This window comes from Vanellus vanellus (genome assembly GCF_965231255.1).
Source record: "Vanellus vanellus genome assembly, chromosome: 11".
NCBI lineage: Eukaryota > Metazoa > Chordata > Aves > Charadriiformes > Charadriidae > Vanellus > Vanellus vanellus.
The window spans coordinates 4,764,178-4,780,120 of record NC_138916.1 but is presented as its reverse complement, the minus strand read 5'-3'; positions in this window follow the sequence as shown (position 1 = coordinate 4,780,120).

The following is a 15,943-nucleotide window of genomic DNA, read 5'->3' as shown; positions in this document are numbered from 1 at the left end:
CCATCCAGCTCTGGGGCCCCCAACATAAAGACATGGACCTGTTGGAGTGGGTCCAGAGGAGAGCCACGAAGATGATCAGAGGGCTGGAGCACCTCTCCTATGAGGACAGGCTGAGAGAGTTGGGGTTGTTCAGCCTGGAGAAGAGAAGGCTCATTATAAGGACACCTTATAGCAGCCTTCCAGTACCTAAAGGGGGCCTACAGGAAAGGTGGGGAGGGACTTTTTATTAGGGATTGCAGTAATAGGACAAGGGGTAACGGTTTTAAACTGAAAGAGGGGGGATTTAGATTACATATTAGGAAGAAATTCTTTACTCTAAGGGTGGTAAGACACTGGAACAGGTTGCCCAGAGGAGTTGTGGAGGCCCCATCCCTGGAGGTGTTCAAGGCCAGGTTCAATGGGGCTTTGAGCAACCTGGTCTAGTGGGAGGTGTCCCTGCCTATGGCAGGGGGGTGGAACTAGATGATCGTCAAGGTCCCTTCCAACTCTAACCATTCTGTGATTCGATGACTTACAGGACATTGGAAGAAAAGACAGTAAGTAATGGAAATAGTGAAACTTACTCTACAAATGCATTTAGGTAGTGGGGCACTGCCCTCCTTTAATATAGTGGAAAGTGTTGCAAAAATGGAAGTTGTCTGGTTCCTGCAGTGATACGTGCACCAGGCTGTAGATAAATCAATGCAGCCTATTTATAACAATCAATATAAAACAGTTACCAAAAAGTCCTCTTATGGATGACATGCACTTTTTGCTTAGTGATTTGTAGCATGTACTCTGTCATAATGGAGAGGACTGTCTGTATAGTATAGCTGTTATTACCCTTCATAAACAGAAACTGATGAAGAAACTCAAGTGACTTGCCCCAAACTCTCTCTGAAATGTGCAAATTCCAATAATAAATTCATATATGAAGGACCAATAACTGGTCCTTAGAGTAAGCACCTTAGTTTTCTGTGGTATGAGATGAAAGAGCACAGAGGCAGTTAAGGAACTGGAAGAGTTTCTCTGTCAGCTCTCAAGGCAGAGCAGGAAAAGCACAGTGGAAGCAGGAGATGGGTCATTTTACAGGGCAGGGGGACTTGCTATGGACTTTTCACGTGTGGAAGCTGGGAACAATTGTCATGTCTCAGAGGGCAGTGGTTGAAGGGAGTATGTTTGAAACCTGATCTAAAGACCACAGAAATCGCCATAAAGACTTTACTTGCCTTCATAGTTTCGTTTTTTTCAGGGAGAGTGATTTCTCAGAAGCACCAAGAGACTTAAGCGCTGCATTCTTCTATAATTGCAGGGGGGCCTGTGTGCCTGTATTGACCTTCTGTGCCTGAAATCCTTTTCAGCAGGGTGTTTACAGCTGGTGCTAAGCAGTGAGGGCCAGGGCCATTACCTTGGGCTCTCCTTGTCCATATATGAGTTCTCAGAGGGATGATAGGACTGCTTTGCTGCCTCCTCATGTCAGCTCCGTCCTGCCTCATCCACGTAGTCACACTGTGACTGCATTGTGAGAGTGCAGCAGCTGGCAGGGAGTGCTTAGAAAATACTGCTTACACTGCTGCTGTACCTGTGCAGGGGAACTAATTTGCTTCATCCTGAACTGAATTTGTTGCTTTTAATAGAGGTATTGATGATTCTCCTTGAATCATCAGGTTTCTTGAACTTTGGGATTACAGACAATTTTTTAAATGCCAGACTTGCAGATTCTGAAAAGTAAAGTTGTATTTCAGTGCTTTTGAATTCATCTGTTACCTCTTTCTGTTATGACAGTCTTGAAGGTGTTCTCTCTGAACCAGCACATCTTTGTCCTCCAGACATATTTGGCAAACGGAGCATTTGATGTGCTCTCAAGCCATGCTGTGTGAGAAGAACAGTTGGCAGGGTAGAGAGAGGTCAGCAGTGCTGCAGCGCCCTTGGGCAGAGCTGGGTATGGATTCTGCGTGACAGTCAAGTGCGATGGGAAGTACTGGCTAATGCGCGTTTTGTGAGAAACAGTCATAACTGCTCAGTAGTTTCTGCTGCAAGAGTTCAACTGTATGCAGGTATTTTAAAATAAATACGTATTCAGTTTTGCTGTTTTTAATCATACCCCCCCAAAAAATGTAGGCAGGAAAAGGTGAGTAGTAATTAGCACATGGGTAAGAACAATGGTGCTGACGCAAACAAAGGTCCTTATATTCAAATACCAAATCTCTGATGATGGTTGGTAATACATAAGATGCTTAGGAAAGAAATAGTCGTATTCAAAATGCAGGTATATCAGAGATTTCTGCAAGGAAAACTTATGCCTTCTGTTTTGCTTCATTTTCTTTTTAATAATTCCAAATGTATTTGCCTTTTTACTGCCTCTAAGTATCAAAATAACACTTTCATAGACCCATTCATGATGACTCACATATTACTTTCTTTAGGGATACTAAGTAATCCATTGCTAAATATATACACTTAGCATTGTTTTACCCTTGTGTGCATTACTGTATTTTAAGAATATTGAATTTGAATGCTCATTCAGCGTTGTGAGATCTTTCTGAAACTCCTTGCAGTTACGTTTAGGTTTAATTACCCGAAATAACTTTGTATCTTTACCAAACCAATCAAGCAAGTTTCTTATTCAAGTGATTTAATTGTGTGACTGCAAGGCAATTTAGCTTTGAGAGAGACGCTTCGCATGCCTGTATGTTTTGAATATAAATAGAGATTTTTGTGCTGATGTTATTCTGCTAATGACGGTATAGCTTTGGTAACTTTTTTTTTCAGAGTTAAATGTCTCAATAAAATGACCAAGGCTAAAGTCCAGGATTTTAAAAAATATTATAGCTGTGGATAATGGGTAGGGTAACCTCCTGTGTCCGCTTTCAAATTTCACCTGTGTGCACAGGGATAATGCAATCTGCTTATGCTCCTCATTTCTGTTCTTGTTAATGAATGCAGTTCTTGCGTTTAGAGAAGAATGTGCATTTCCTGTGGGGATTAGGTAGCAATACTAAAAGCACATTATTTTAGATATTTAAGGGCAGAAATTAAAGTGTAGTCTTGCTTTTTACATGCATAACTTTAGATAGCTATAGTTCGGTGTGCTAAAGTATTCTAAATATTGTGTCTCATCGTGGCAGTAAGTAGGGGATTGGTAACAGTTGATAATATAGTTGTTCTATAATTATTTGCTCTGGTAAATTTGATCAAAAAAAAAGCAGTGCTGGGAGAGCAACCACAAATGAACCTCACAGGGCAAGCTTGGTGTCTGAAAGCAGTTTTTAATCCTGTATGAATTTTAAAGAACAGAGAAGGCTTGATTAAATCATAAAGCAAGTGAAGTCATCTTTCCCTAAAGATGCAATAAACTAAGAGAGTAATAAAGCATTAATAAAATCAATTTCCTTATGGAATATTGGCTCAAAATTGTTTCAGCAAGTACAGCAGTTGGATGAAAAAGGCAAACTCTTTGGAGGATTAATTTCTTTAGAGGGGGCTAGAGGTTCTTACAGTAGAAAAGAACAGATTTAAAAGAAAGAAAATTGAATGGCAAGGTGCCCCTCGTGGCCTATAGCCAACTATAGGTGCTGTGGAATGTGCAAGCTATTTGTCATGGGAGCAGACATCCATCAAGCCAGTTTTTTCACATGATGTAGTGTCACTCAAAACATCGTACCTTTTACCCCAAACACTCCATAGTTTGATAGGAAGTACTTGGCCTTGCCATGAATGAAGCCTACTTAATGTTTAATAACTCATGTTGATAAAAACCTTCTTTGTTCTTCCCCGGTAGCAGCTGCATTTGAGGGGTGTGTGCCTTCTGTGGGGCTACCCATAGCTGAGCTGTCTGAGCAGGGCTGGTTGATAGCTGTATGAGGTTAGTTTATGCCAGTATGCTTCTTTGAAGCTGAAATTTGCATATAATAGCTCTGGGGTTTCTTTTTGCATTGTAAGAGAGAGGTATTTTTAATGAATTGCAAGTATGCATTTCTTTAACTGGGGGTTTGCTGTTTTGCACATGTATCTGGTGTGATCACAAGTGCAGCTTTACCAAGCAAACTTCCAAATTCTTCTGGAATACTTGGAAACATCTCAAAAAGAGACCTGGATAAGCTGATGCCCTCTTCTTATAAATTCATCTACTGACCCTAGTCCTATTCTGCCTCTGTCTTGGGATTTGGAAAAGTATGTGGCTAATATTTATGGGCATATGTGGTGTGCCAGAGCTTCCCTGCTGGAATGTCTCAGCACAGAGCCATCGTGCCTCAGTGCTGAGCAGCTCAGGGGCAGAAAATGTAGAGAGGTTGTGGCCTGGGCAAAACCAGGAAGGATTGCTTGAGACCATCAAGTTCTTACTCACTTGATGTGAGGACAAATCCATTTCCTAGGATATGAAGTTAGTTCTCTAAGTCACTGTCTCTACTTTGTCCTTTTCAATTACTTCATGTGAAAGTCAGTGGCTATTTGATAGGAGTTTTCAATATCTCCTTTCTAGCTCATCCCCAGGGAACAGGATTTGAAAGAAACGGAGAGAAGACTTGGCAGCACTAATTCACCATTAGCTACCAATTGTATTTGTGGATGGTCAATATCATACACAGAAATAATGCAGAATGATTTAATTCTCTGCTTCATAATGCTGGCTTGTGTCCTTTTCTGGTTAGCCCACTTAAGAGCACTTAAAAGTAGAGAAGAGATGAAGATACTAGCCAGCTCATTTTATGGGTTTTTTACCTTTGAATGCTTTACCTCATGAAGTGCGTCTTGATTTTTGCCTCCTAGGTCTGGTGCAAACCGCAGTCATTGCCTATCCAGAGGCCTTTTGACCCACATGAGACAGGTGTGTTTTTCTTAGGCTGGTTTGTAGATGGAGCCTTTAGCAGCAAGGGCAGTGGATGACAGTGAGCCAAAGAGACCTCGCTAGTGTTTATTCACAGGGACCTCACCTGAACTGTGCACTGCTGCTGCGTGTGCAGGACTGCAAGCAAGTAAGGTTGCTTGACTGGAGAAAGCCATGATTTAGTAGTCAGTGTAAATAAGAACAGGATTAGATTATCACTGTGACATGACGCTGGCCACAGTTCATTTTCGGGGCTAAGTCACAGTCAGCTTCATGTCAGCTAACTCCCAGAACTGACAGGTACTTGGCAGTGCGTTAAGTTGCAAGGGATAAAACAGTTGTGACCCTTTGCCCTGCTTCTCCATGTGCCAGAGAGCTCAATGAGCCACAAGTCAGCACCAGACAGGCTGTAATCTTTAGCCTGGAATACCAGTGTGAGCCAAAATGGAACGGGGTTTACCTTAAAGTGCAAGGCTGAAGAAGGCAATGGTTTGGGAGTGAGCACGTGTGCTGGTCTCTGTGGGGAGTGGCAGTCCTCTCGGGCAGAGCAGTCAGCAGGGAGAGAAAATATATCAGTTGGCAGTTTAATCCGCTGCCAATTGCATGTCATTTTATACTGCAGCCCAGGCAGTTTCAATAGGAAAAGAAGCGGTGTCTTGCGTATAGACTTTTGTTGTGTTTCTTAACTGAGAATAAAAACAGGTTTTGTTCCTTTCTACAGAAAAGAGTTGAGGGGTTTGAGCTGGCTGTACTTCGAGAACATTTAATTCACATAATCGATTGTAAAAGTTGTTGCATGACTGTTCACCCTGGTATCCAGAGCTGTGCTTCGTAGACCAGTTGCACACAGGATTAAAACAAGTGGTTTACTGTTTGTAATTTTGCCCCAAAATATGAAAGAGCTGTCTTATTCAATTATTATATTCATACTACAATGACTCTCTTAATTTCCATTTTCCCAGATGTGGACATAGGAAATTACGATGTCAGAAAAGAGCAGACCCCTCTGGTTTTTACAGGTGTGATGATAAGCAGTGAGCACTGCAGTAATGTTCCCTTTTGCATTATTGGTCATTCTCCATGTAGCTTTTCATGTGACTACTTGTATATTAGTCTGATTCAGTTGCAGTGACTTTGTATATACTGTAAAAAGATGCTAGTTACTTGAGACATGCAGAACAGAGAACATAAGGTAATTTCAGATAATTCAGCCATTCCCTAATCCTGGTAACTTTATTCTTTTACAAGTAAAATAGTTTTAGCTTTTACTATCTTTTCTTTATACCATATCTGTGTTAAAAAAAAAATAAAAATCTAAATAGTAGAGAAAATAAATAGATATGAAAAAAACCTAAAACTTACTGAGGACAGGAAGATGTGCCATATATAAACAGTGGTGAATTTTTACAAGAGCAAATACAAGTTTTCCAGGTATATTGGAAGATGTTGGCTTTATGATGAAAGGCTGCTTTTAAGTCAGAAATTGCTTATAAGATGTTCACTTTAATCCACACATATGACCAGCTGCAGGAACATTATGCAGTGAGTCCTTTCAGGACTGCTTGAACAAAATCTCAGCCTGGGAGTCAGTACACCTATTGTGGAACTGACTCAGGTCTGCAGCATGATTTTGGGCACACTGCCTCAACCCCATCAGCTCTCATTTCCCCTCTAACCTTGGGTATATCTTGTCTATGTAGGATGCAGATGTATTATAAGTCTGGTTCCCTTTGAAGTGCTTGTGCTATACAGTCATGCTCTCTGCTTCTGAAATAATCTTTCATTAAAACTGCCTGGGTGAGGGGCCTCTCTGAGCCTTCTAATTTAGGAGCCATTTAAGATAAGCAGATCTTTTTTTTTTTTTTTTTTTTTTTTTTTTCCTCAGTGTCAATGATTTTTAATTGAAGCTGAATTTTCAATGCAATCAAAGAAATATTTTAATTTGCTTTGCACCGCTGCCTTCTCCTCATGGTGCATTAGTGTTGCTGGAGTAGCTGATCTTCAAGCAAGTTCCCCAGCCAGGAGCTCTGAACGCTCCCCTAGCCCCCGCTATGAGGATGTTGGCATCAAGTAGCCCCTGTGCTTTGCAGGGACTGTGGATCTGAGCTTGTGAAGTGCTGAGTTACCCCAACCTGACCCTTAAATAAGGCGGTAGCTTGGCAGTGGGTTTTTGGTTGGTTGGATGGGGTGCTTTTCTGTGAATTTTGTTTTGGATTTGGTGGGTTTTATTTGTTTTGGTTTGGCTGGTTTTGTTTTGGTTTGGTTTTGTGTGGTTTTGTTTTCTTTCCTCCCTGAGGATTTTAGGGTTACTGTAACCCAATGCCATTCTAAAGGGATAGTGAAAAAGATGACATTACCAGCCATGGTGGAAAGACATGCTGTAGTGGGTTTGGTCAGGGGCTGTCAGAGGGGAAGAGGACTTGCTAACGAACAGTGAAAGGAGAAGCAAACAGAGGGTGCGCTCTCCATTCTTAAAACTAGGTCAGTCCTCATTAGGCAGCATTTTCATATGTCACATAACAGATAAATCCCAGAGTGCAATACTTCTTTTCTGAATATAAATGGACTTGTGTTAGTTCTGTGGGTGTGAGAACCCTCACTGGATGTATTCTTATCTTGGCACTATTGTTTGCCCAGCTCCTGCAAAATGCTGACTGTTAACTCTTTGGTGAAGTTTATGACTTGCCTTCAATTTACTGTCTCAAGCACTGTAATCCTGATTAGGTTCTGGAACACGAATGTGCAAATTATGCTATGAGTGTTTCAAATGGCATTTTCATGCTCGTAGCTCTTGGCTGCTAATCAACATGCAGAAATGCTCTAACATTTAAATAGCTTTAGCAAACTTCACCAGAATTACTTGCTAGGAGCAAATTGCAACATTAAAGCTTAATTTCACTGAAGCGGCAGGCTTTCAAATGCCCATTCAGCTGTGACGTGAACCCTTCAGATCTGAAGTTGCACCTGCTTCTAAGACGCAGACTTTTCATCGTGTGCTAGTTTTGTTGATGTAGGCTGCTTGAGAGTAACCCCCTGGAGTGATCCTGAGGAGTAGAATGTCAGTAAGGCTGGGATCCTTGTGCTCTTAAGTCAGTAGCAATAGAGCTAGCATCTAATGTCTTTCTCTTCCTGTGTACTTGTTTGTTGGTTTTTTTGAGGTGTTTTTTGTTTGTTTGGTGTTTGGGGTTTTTGGTGTTTTTTTTTTTAATTTTTTTTTTTAAATTATTTTTAAGCAGAGAAACCTACTTGCAAAAGTCCTGCTACTGTTTGTGCAGGTCCCGATTTGTGTTTGACTGACTTGTGGATGCTGGACCCGTGGCTGTAGCCTGTGTAGTTTGGCCAAATGTAAAATGGGGACGGTTGTACCACATGGAAGAGCTTTCAAATGCAAGTGCTTCTACTAAACTTTAAAATGGCCAGTTGGAAAGAGCTTTGGAAAAATAAAATTTCTATTTTATTGGATCAGTTTTGCCTTTAAGTGATAAAAGAAATATGTATAGCAACTTGTTTGCCTTGGTCAGTTTTCTATTTATTTGCACATGTAAATGTAAATCTTTGAAGGCATTTAACAACTCTGTCATCCAAGTCCATGTATAGATTAGCCTTGTTAATAAAGCTGTAACAAACATTCTAGACCTTGGGAGAACGCGAGAGTGTGGCTCGTGAAGGATGATACTGGGCATCCAAGTTCTGCCTGGTCCGTTACCCTCTGGCTTGTCGAGAACAGTGTGGTGCTGGGGTGGGCACAATGAAATATCTTTTTCCCTCTCTTTGTTAGGCAGAATGATCACGTAAAATCATTGTGCTCACCAATCAGATTGATTCTCTGGAAGTTAATTTTCTGTCTCTGTTCTACAGTGTCTATTATGTAACATTGTGACAGGTTTTCTTGTATATTTTCCTGTAACCAATACAGAAATTAGTTTTATGTTCTTTGTACCGAACTGCACCTTTTGCATGTGTACCTAATGATCCTTTTTCCTTCCCCATTGCTTGTTTATAGCACCCTGACTTGATTTAGATCCTCATGATTTGCATGTGGGTTTCGTGTAAGCGTAACTGAATTTTTTGAGTGTTTGTCCTGCGAAAAGTAGTATGTGTGGGTGGCTTTGTGCTCATTTCACATGTGGAATGGAATTAAACTTTGCTGGTCCTAGTTCCTGCCACAGTCACAAAAGGTCTCAGAGAGGCAGTGGTGATTCAGCCAAATTAAGAAGGTGAGAGGAAGGGTATCTACTACAAAAGGTGTCATGGAGCAGGTACAGTGTTTCCTGAGAAGCCACAGCCCTTTTGTCCAGCCCCTGGGAGAGTCTTGGTGAAAATCCATCACCCGTGGAAGAGAAATCTGGTTCACAGAGAGGTTTTATGAAAAACAGTTGTCTTTGTCTCGCAGGACGTTCACACACACAGTAACACACTAGTAAAACACAGCCAATGTTTTCACAGACTCTTTCCTCCTAGAGTTTCAGAGCGTTTTGAATACCGCTTTCAGTGAGCTTTGAATCCACATGATGATGTGGTTCATGGTAATTATCTTTTTTCCTTTTTTTTTTTTGGTTTGTTCTTTAAAATAATGGTAAACATGAGGTGTAGATTACACTCCAGAAGACTTTGCATCTAATGTCCCCGCCCTTTTGATCACATTTGTTCTCTTACTGAAGAGAGAGCATGTCTTTAAAAAAAAATAATTACCACTTGCAGGTTCAAATATTTCCTTAATATTAAAATATGAATTAAAAAACTCAGAAACCAAGTATATAGGTTTAATAAAATTTCCAGTTCCAAAATAGACTGCAGCTCTACATCAGCTTTTCGCAGACCTGCATGGAAAAGACTGCAAATAATTGAGTAGTAAATATATCTGGGTTGGCTACCAGCATTAATAATATCTATCCATAGTTAACTACTACTTTCAATATATAGCCGTTCAGTACTAGTTTGACAGCGTGAATTACAGGGTCGTGATTCATGCTAGCTTTTCTGTTGGGGCTGTGGTTGCGAAGTAACAAAGTACGAGCCATGAATTATTGTTCTGTCATTCATTCCTTGCAGTGTCTTACTAAAATATTTTATATTGTCGTATTTACAAAGGCACAATGTCTCAAAACAGCCACCTGAAAATAAGTAATTCATTAAGTAGGGAAACACAGAAGCAGAAAGGAGTCTTTTCAGTAGCCCAAGGCTGAAAACATTCGAGCGCACAAAGGAGGGTTCTTCACTGCAGTGTTTGTGATTGCTGATCAATATCTAAAGGGCGGGTAGCAGGAGGACAGGGCCAGACTCTTGTCAGTGGTGCCCAGCGACAGGACAAGGGGCAACGGGCACAAACTGGAACATGGGAAATTCCATCTCAACATGAGGATAAACTTCTTTTCTTTGAGAATGACAGAGCATAGGAACAGGCTGCCCAGAGAGGTGGTGGAGTCTCCTTCTCTGGAGATCTTCAAAACCTGCCTGGACACGATCCTGTCCAACCTGCTGTAGGTGACCCTGCTTTGGCAGGGGGGGTTGGCCGTTCTGTGATCCTGTGCTGCAGCACTTAGATGCCCCAGCTGAGAAGTGGACACTGCTGTGCTCATGCATCTAAAAAGTGCTAACTCTTTCTTCAGCCTTATCCTCACAGAGTGTGTGGTGGTCCCTCGGGGCTTACCTCCTGCTGGGTTCTCAGGCACGGGGAAGGGAGAAGCACAAAAGCCCAGGCAGGTCCTTATTGATGAAGTTGCTGCTGTTGTTGTTGATACTACCTTTTCTTTGTCAAACGCCAGCAGATATGTTGATATTGTGCCAGAGGGAGGTGGACGTTTCCTTTCTCTTGAGTTTAAAATCTAAGTGCCACCTCTGTGAGCTGTACGGCCTTTTACTGATCAACTGATGCTTTTGGTTGTTTTTTGAAGTTGCACTAACAGCAAATACCACTGCAGAATCTGATCCTTGCTAAGCAACCGGATATTAATGCCCTAGAACACTCTGAGGAAAAGGTAATTTATGGGTGTGATATTAGCTTGCTTTTTTATTTGGGGCAGGTGGGAAATCATTTTTCTTGTGATTTATTTGTCATGATGGATTTGAAAGAAGAGAGAGTAATGCTGGATTTGGGTAAAGAGGTGAGACCTGGTGCATGTAGTGTGGAAGGAAGGGAAAAAGAGGACAACCCTGGAAGAAAGCTGGAGGGAAAAGGCTGGTCAAAGCAGGTGCTGAGATGAGATGCTTTTGCAGAAGAAAGAGGGTAATTAACAAATGACCTGTAGGCCGGCTCACAAAATATAGCAAAGTATGGAAAGTTAGAATTGTTAATGGAGGGACCTGAGCCTTTATGCTTCCTGGAGTCTTTGAAAATTATCTTGCTTCATGAGTATCGAATTCCTTTCAGAAAGGACAATTCTGTTACCACCCAAGAGCCTCATTTGTGTCCTCATAGCATTTGCTATGGTGCCATGGGAAACCATGGCTGATCCGCCTGCTTGGCTCTTCGCTGTGTCTCCAAAAGACAAGCTCTGCAATAGCATTTCTCTTGCATTAGTCGGTGCCTACAATATGCTTCCTTTTGGCTCTGGGGCATTCCCAACAGCGTTGTAAATAATGTATCAGGATGTCCATCTTCATCGTAGCAGATACAGTGGAAAGATATTTAAGGAAACCGTACACTTGCATTGCTTTCTCTATCTGGATCTTTCCAAATCCTTCTGAGACCCACAAGTATACTTATTTTTCTATATGTACATAGTCACTTAAGCGGGGTATGACATTCACCAGTATTTTTGAATATGAGGAATGGAGTTGCTTATATTTCAACCTTAGGAAACATCTAATCTTATTCCACCCACTTACCATTACTTTATTGATTCCTGTGTAGTTCTGTAAGGTGAAAGCAGAGTAAACAAAGGATAGATTTAAATCACAGAATTGTAAGGATCTTTCCTGGGCTTTTAAGAGCTTGGGAAGAGGTGTTCTCAACTGATTTGTACATACTATGTTAGCAAATAATTTACTCCTTTGTGATTCCAGTACTTGGAAATCACATCCTAGGGTCCTGCTCCAGTACATACCGCTCTCCAGTTATTGCAGGGAGAACAGTTTATGCATGCAGAAAGCTTATCTAGACTAAGCTTATTTAAAACAAACAAACAAACAAAAAAATTGTTCCTGACCTTTTTTGGCTTTTGTGTTAATTGCAAAATTTTAACATTTTGGATATGAAGCTCTGTCCCTTCATATTAGGATTTTTGGACCCCTTTCAAATGTTCTATAACATGATGCACTTCCTTCATCTAAACTTTCAATTTATACTGTAATATAACGTATTAGTAACGCTGTTAATTCATCTGTTAGTTTTCCCAGTGAAACTCTCCATTTCTCTATAGCTCTACATTTCTTAGGGGGAAGCTTCATACTGGTGAGAAAGGGAAAATTACTAAAGAAAACATACACTTACACATATGCATATATATAAAATATATTTATGTATAAAATAACTGGAGAAGCTGATCTATGTAAAAGATTCTTCTATGGAATATGTAGTTGGTACTTTCTGGTATATTTGCATGCTATGAATAGAATTCTCTTAAAAATACGGGGAAGCATCAGTTAATTTTGGCTGGAGGGAGTTGATACCTATTAAACATGCTAAATTTTTTAGAAAAAAGATTTCTAAAAAAATCTTTTCCATTTAAGACCAACTGATTTCCACAGCAAATATTCCTTTTAATACTTGAGTGAATTGATCTGGTTACTTGATTATCAGGTCCCTGGGAATTTAGGGCTAGTATATTTTAGCCTCTCTTACCTGGCTTTTGGTCTGAGATTAGGAGAGGAAAATAAGCTTTCCAGATTTTTCAATTCCTACTTGATTTTTAAATTTTTAATGGATTATAAAATAAAATTTAGAAGAAAAAGCATTTTATGCACCTGCAGAAGAGACTGCAATTGTGTAGATATATTTATACTGAGCTTCTGAATTCATGTGGTCAGTCAGCAGCCTTCCTCACTTCAGTGGTCAGAGTCAGTTTGAAACCTTTGTAGTAAACATACGCTGCTCAAACATATATTTTGCATTTAGTTCTGGCTCTTTTAATGAAGGCATAGTGTTCTGAGCCCTTAATGTATTAAGCTTCTCAGATTAAATTTTAAATGCTACTATTTAAAAAAAAATCAGAAAATTTTAAACTTTGTATTATGTAGTACCTTCACTGTGTTTTTTTTTCTTTGGCATCCTTCATTTGAATTCCATTTGAATAGGCTTTACATGATAAATAATATAAACCAAGGTGCAGTATATGATATTAATTATACATGTAGGGAGAACTTGAAAAACGTAAGGATGGGGACCCCTGCTCTATAACACCACAGGGTCTGTTCAGCTGTGACTAAGCCAAGAGCTCTTGATTCAATATTGAGTGTAATCCTTGTTGTGCAGTGACCTCTACAGCTAGAGGGATGATAAAGGCTGCTTTTAAGCTGTCTGCTGCTCTGTGACTGGCATCTGCAAGTGCAACCCACATGTCAAAAGCAATCTGCGTAACTAGTGTAGGAAGACCCCAGGGGTTTCAAATAAAGTTAAACTTGTAACAACCTGTCCTCATTTTGTTACTGAATGACAATCATGAGATAGCTTACATGTGCTGATGACATCAGTGTTGTAAAAATGCCATGGATGCGTTCTTGATAAAACCTGACAGAGGAAACCTAAAAACTTATAATGATGGCAAACTTCTGTATATGCAACACAGAATTCAATATAGGCACGGTTTTTCCAGAAGTTTAACTGTGGGTTGTTTCACTTGCAATTATATCTACTTATTACTGAGTTTTCTGTCATGACTTCTTTCATTTCCTGTGCAAAGATTCTAGGTCATGTCTTCCATTGGGGATTAGCGCTGATGATAGTGGAGATTTGTCAAATAGAAAATCAATTCATTGTGGCACAGGGGCCACAGGTGATGATTGTTCTATATACTTGTTTTGTTACATCTACTATGGCACAGTCTCAGGGATGGATTAAAATCACAGTCCTGTTCCACTGAGTGCTGCTGTGCGCACTGGGACATCATCCCTGTTCCAAAGAGCATCCGTTTGTACTGTCCTGCATCGGTCACCTCCAAATGGTGGAGGGAAGAGTATTCTTCTCTCTCTGCAAGATAGGCAGGGAGCAGCTTGGCTGACTAACACAGGAGTTCTGGTGCAAATATGGTTTTGAATCCAGAGCTGGTAAACTGCATCAGAGTTGGTAACCTCAGCATTGTTTTCTCTCTCAAACATCAGATTTGAAATTCCCCAGCATTACAAGGTGGTTGTAAATGAAGCCAGAGAAGACTAACAAGATCTTCAAAGGTTTTAGTAGAATTTCCAGTATCTCTGAGTGAGTAGTAATTACATTATGCTTGTGGAACGAGCTTCTCTGTTCCAGGCTAACATGATCACATAGTTCCTGGTTGCGTCAAAAAGTTTAAGGAGTGTTAGAAGCAATCACTGCGCTAACGGTATGTTTTTCTTGTACCACCCCTTCAAGCTGTTTTGTAGTCTCTTGGTCCAGACAAACCCCTCTGCTAATAGGTTTGATGATGCTTGTCTGCGAATGCGCTTGTCCAAATAGGTATGTTAACTAAAACCTGATTTATTCATTTTTTTTCTCCTTTCTTATTATCTCATCCATTTTGCATAGTGCTAGTAGTACTTTGGTGCCTGTCCACATTTCACCACACCTAGAAAGGCAGGCAAGCTTTCTCACAATTCAGATACAGTAGCATGCTGGAATACAACAAAATGCAGGCCAGGCCTCCAGAAATCCTAACAGCGCAGCCTCCGGGACATAGCACAGAGTGTGGTGTAGGGCTCTGGGCTGTGGTTGCTTACACCTGGCTTACACTGATATTCTCAGGCACTTGTGCATGTCAGACAACCTTAGCTGTGAGCAGCTGCTTCCAAACGTCTTCCAAATCCCTTTGGAACAAAGCCTGGAAGTTTGGTAATGGAGAGGCAAATGGCACTTAGAATGGCTGTGCTGCTGTTTTGTGTTTCTCTTTTAATGATTAAAAAACAATCTTGATGTGCTGTTAGTTAGCACCGACAGAGGAAAAAAGGAAATTGGCCTCCCCGTGAGACATTTATTCATCAATTAAAAATGAGATATCTCATTTTACAGATTAAGTATCTAGAGTGTGTGACATGCTGTATGCTATGGATGGTGTACAATCGAATGACAGAACAGAATGCTGGGTGGACTCCGCCGAAAGGCTCCAGACTGCTGGGTTGCTTCCGCAGGAGCAGCTTGTAAGTCTACAGATGCACACAAATTTATAAGATGATATGAGGCGAGTCTGGTTTTTGTCTTTCCAAAACAAGAAGCAATTACTGTTTCAACACAAACACTAACTTTTTTTGCTCCCAACAAGTTTTGTTTAAGAACATGTTGTGAAAAATGAAAGCAGCAGCAAAATAGTGGAAATCAAAAGTGTTACCTGATATGCATCAAATGTTATCTACTTCTGCAGGGCTTCAAGGAAGCTCAGCACTTCTTAGTTTCAGGTCCCTCAATTTTTCATTCCCCAAAATGAAAAAAACATATTTTTCATGGAGCAAATATAGCAAGTAAGCAAGAAGAGGTTCTGGTGAAGCAAATACTTGATATAGTCAAGGGCTCAATTATGCATCAGTGGATTCAATTTATAGAGCAGAGAGCATCAGTCTTGGATGAAGTCAAACTCCCACACAGAGCACTAAAGCATGCACTGACAGAATGAATTAAATAGAGTGCTAGCCAGAAGTCACTTCTTCCAAAAGGTAATTTGATCCAGTCCTGCAGAAATTAGACTCCAGAAGTGGAATATTTACATCTCTTGTTTGAAATAAGTCAGAACATGTAAGAAAAAATAGCATGTTTATTACTGGCTGGCTTGTTCTTGGGTGAAAACTTTTCCTTTGATACAGGCATAGCTCTCCAGAAGTAATTGAGTGAGAAGACACTCCTGTGCACTTGATTTACAGAATCTAAGCATCTCAGACTGTGTCAGTGATAAATTTTTCCTGGATGTGTTTTGATACAAGTGAGCAGTTTGTGTGACATCTGGATAATGCAGGTGTTATAAAATGCGTATAGGACTAAAGAGCATAAACCCCCATCTTCATCTTCTCTGAGTTATA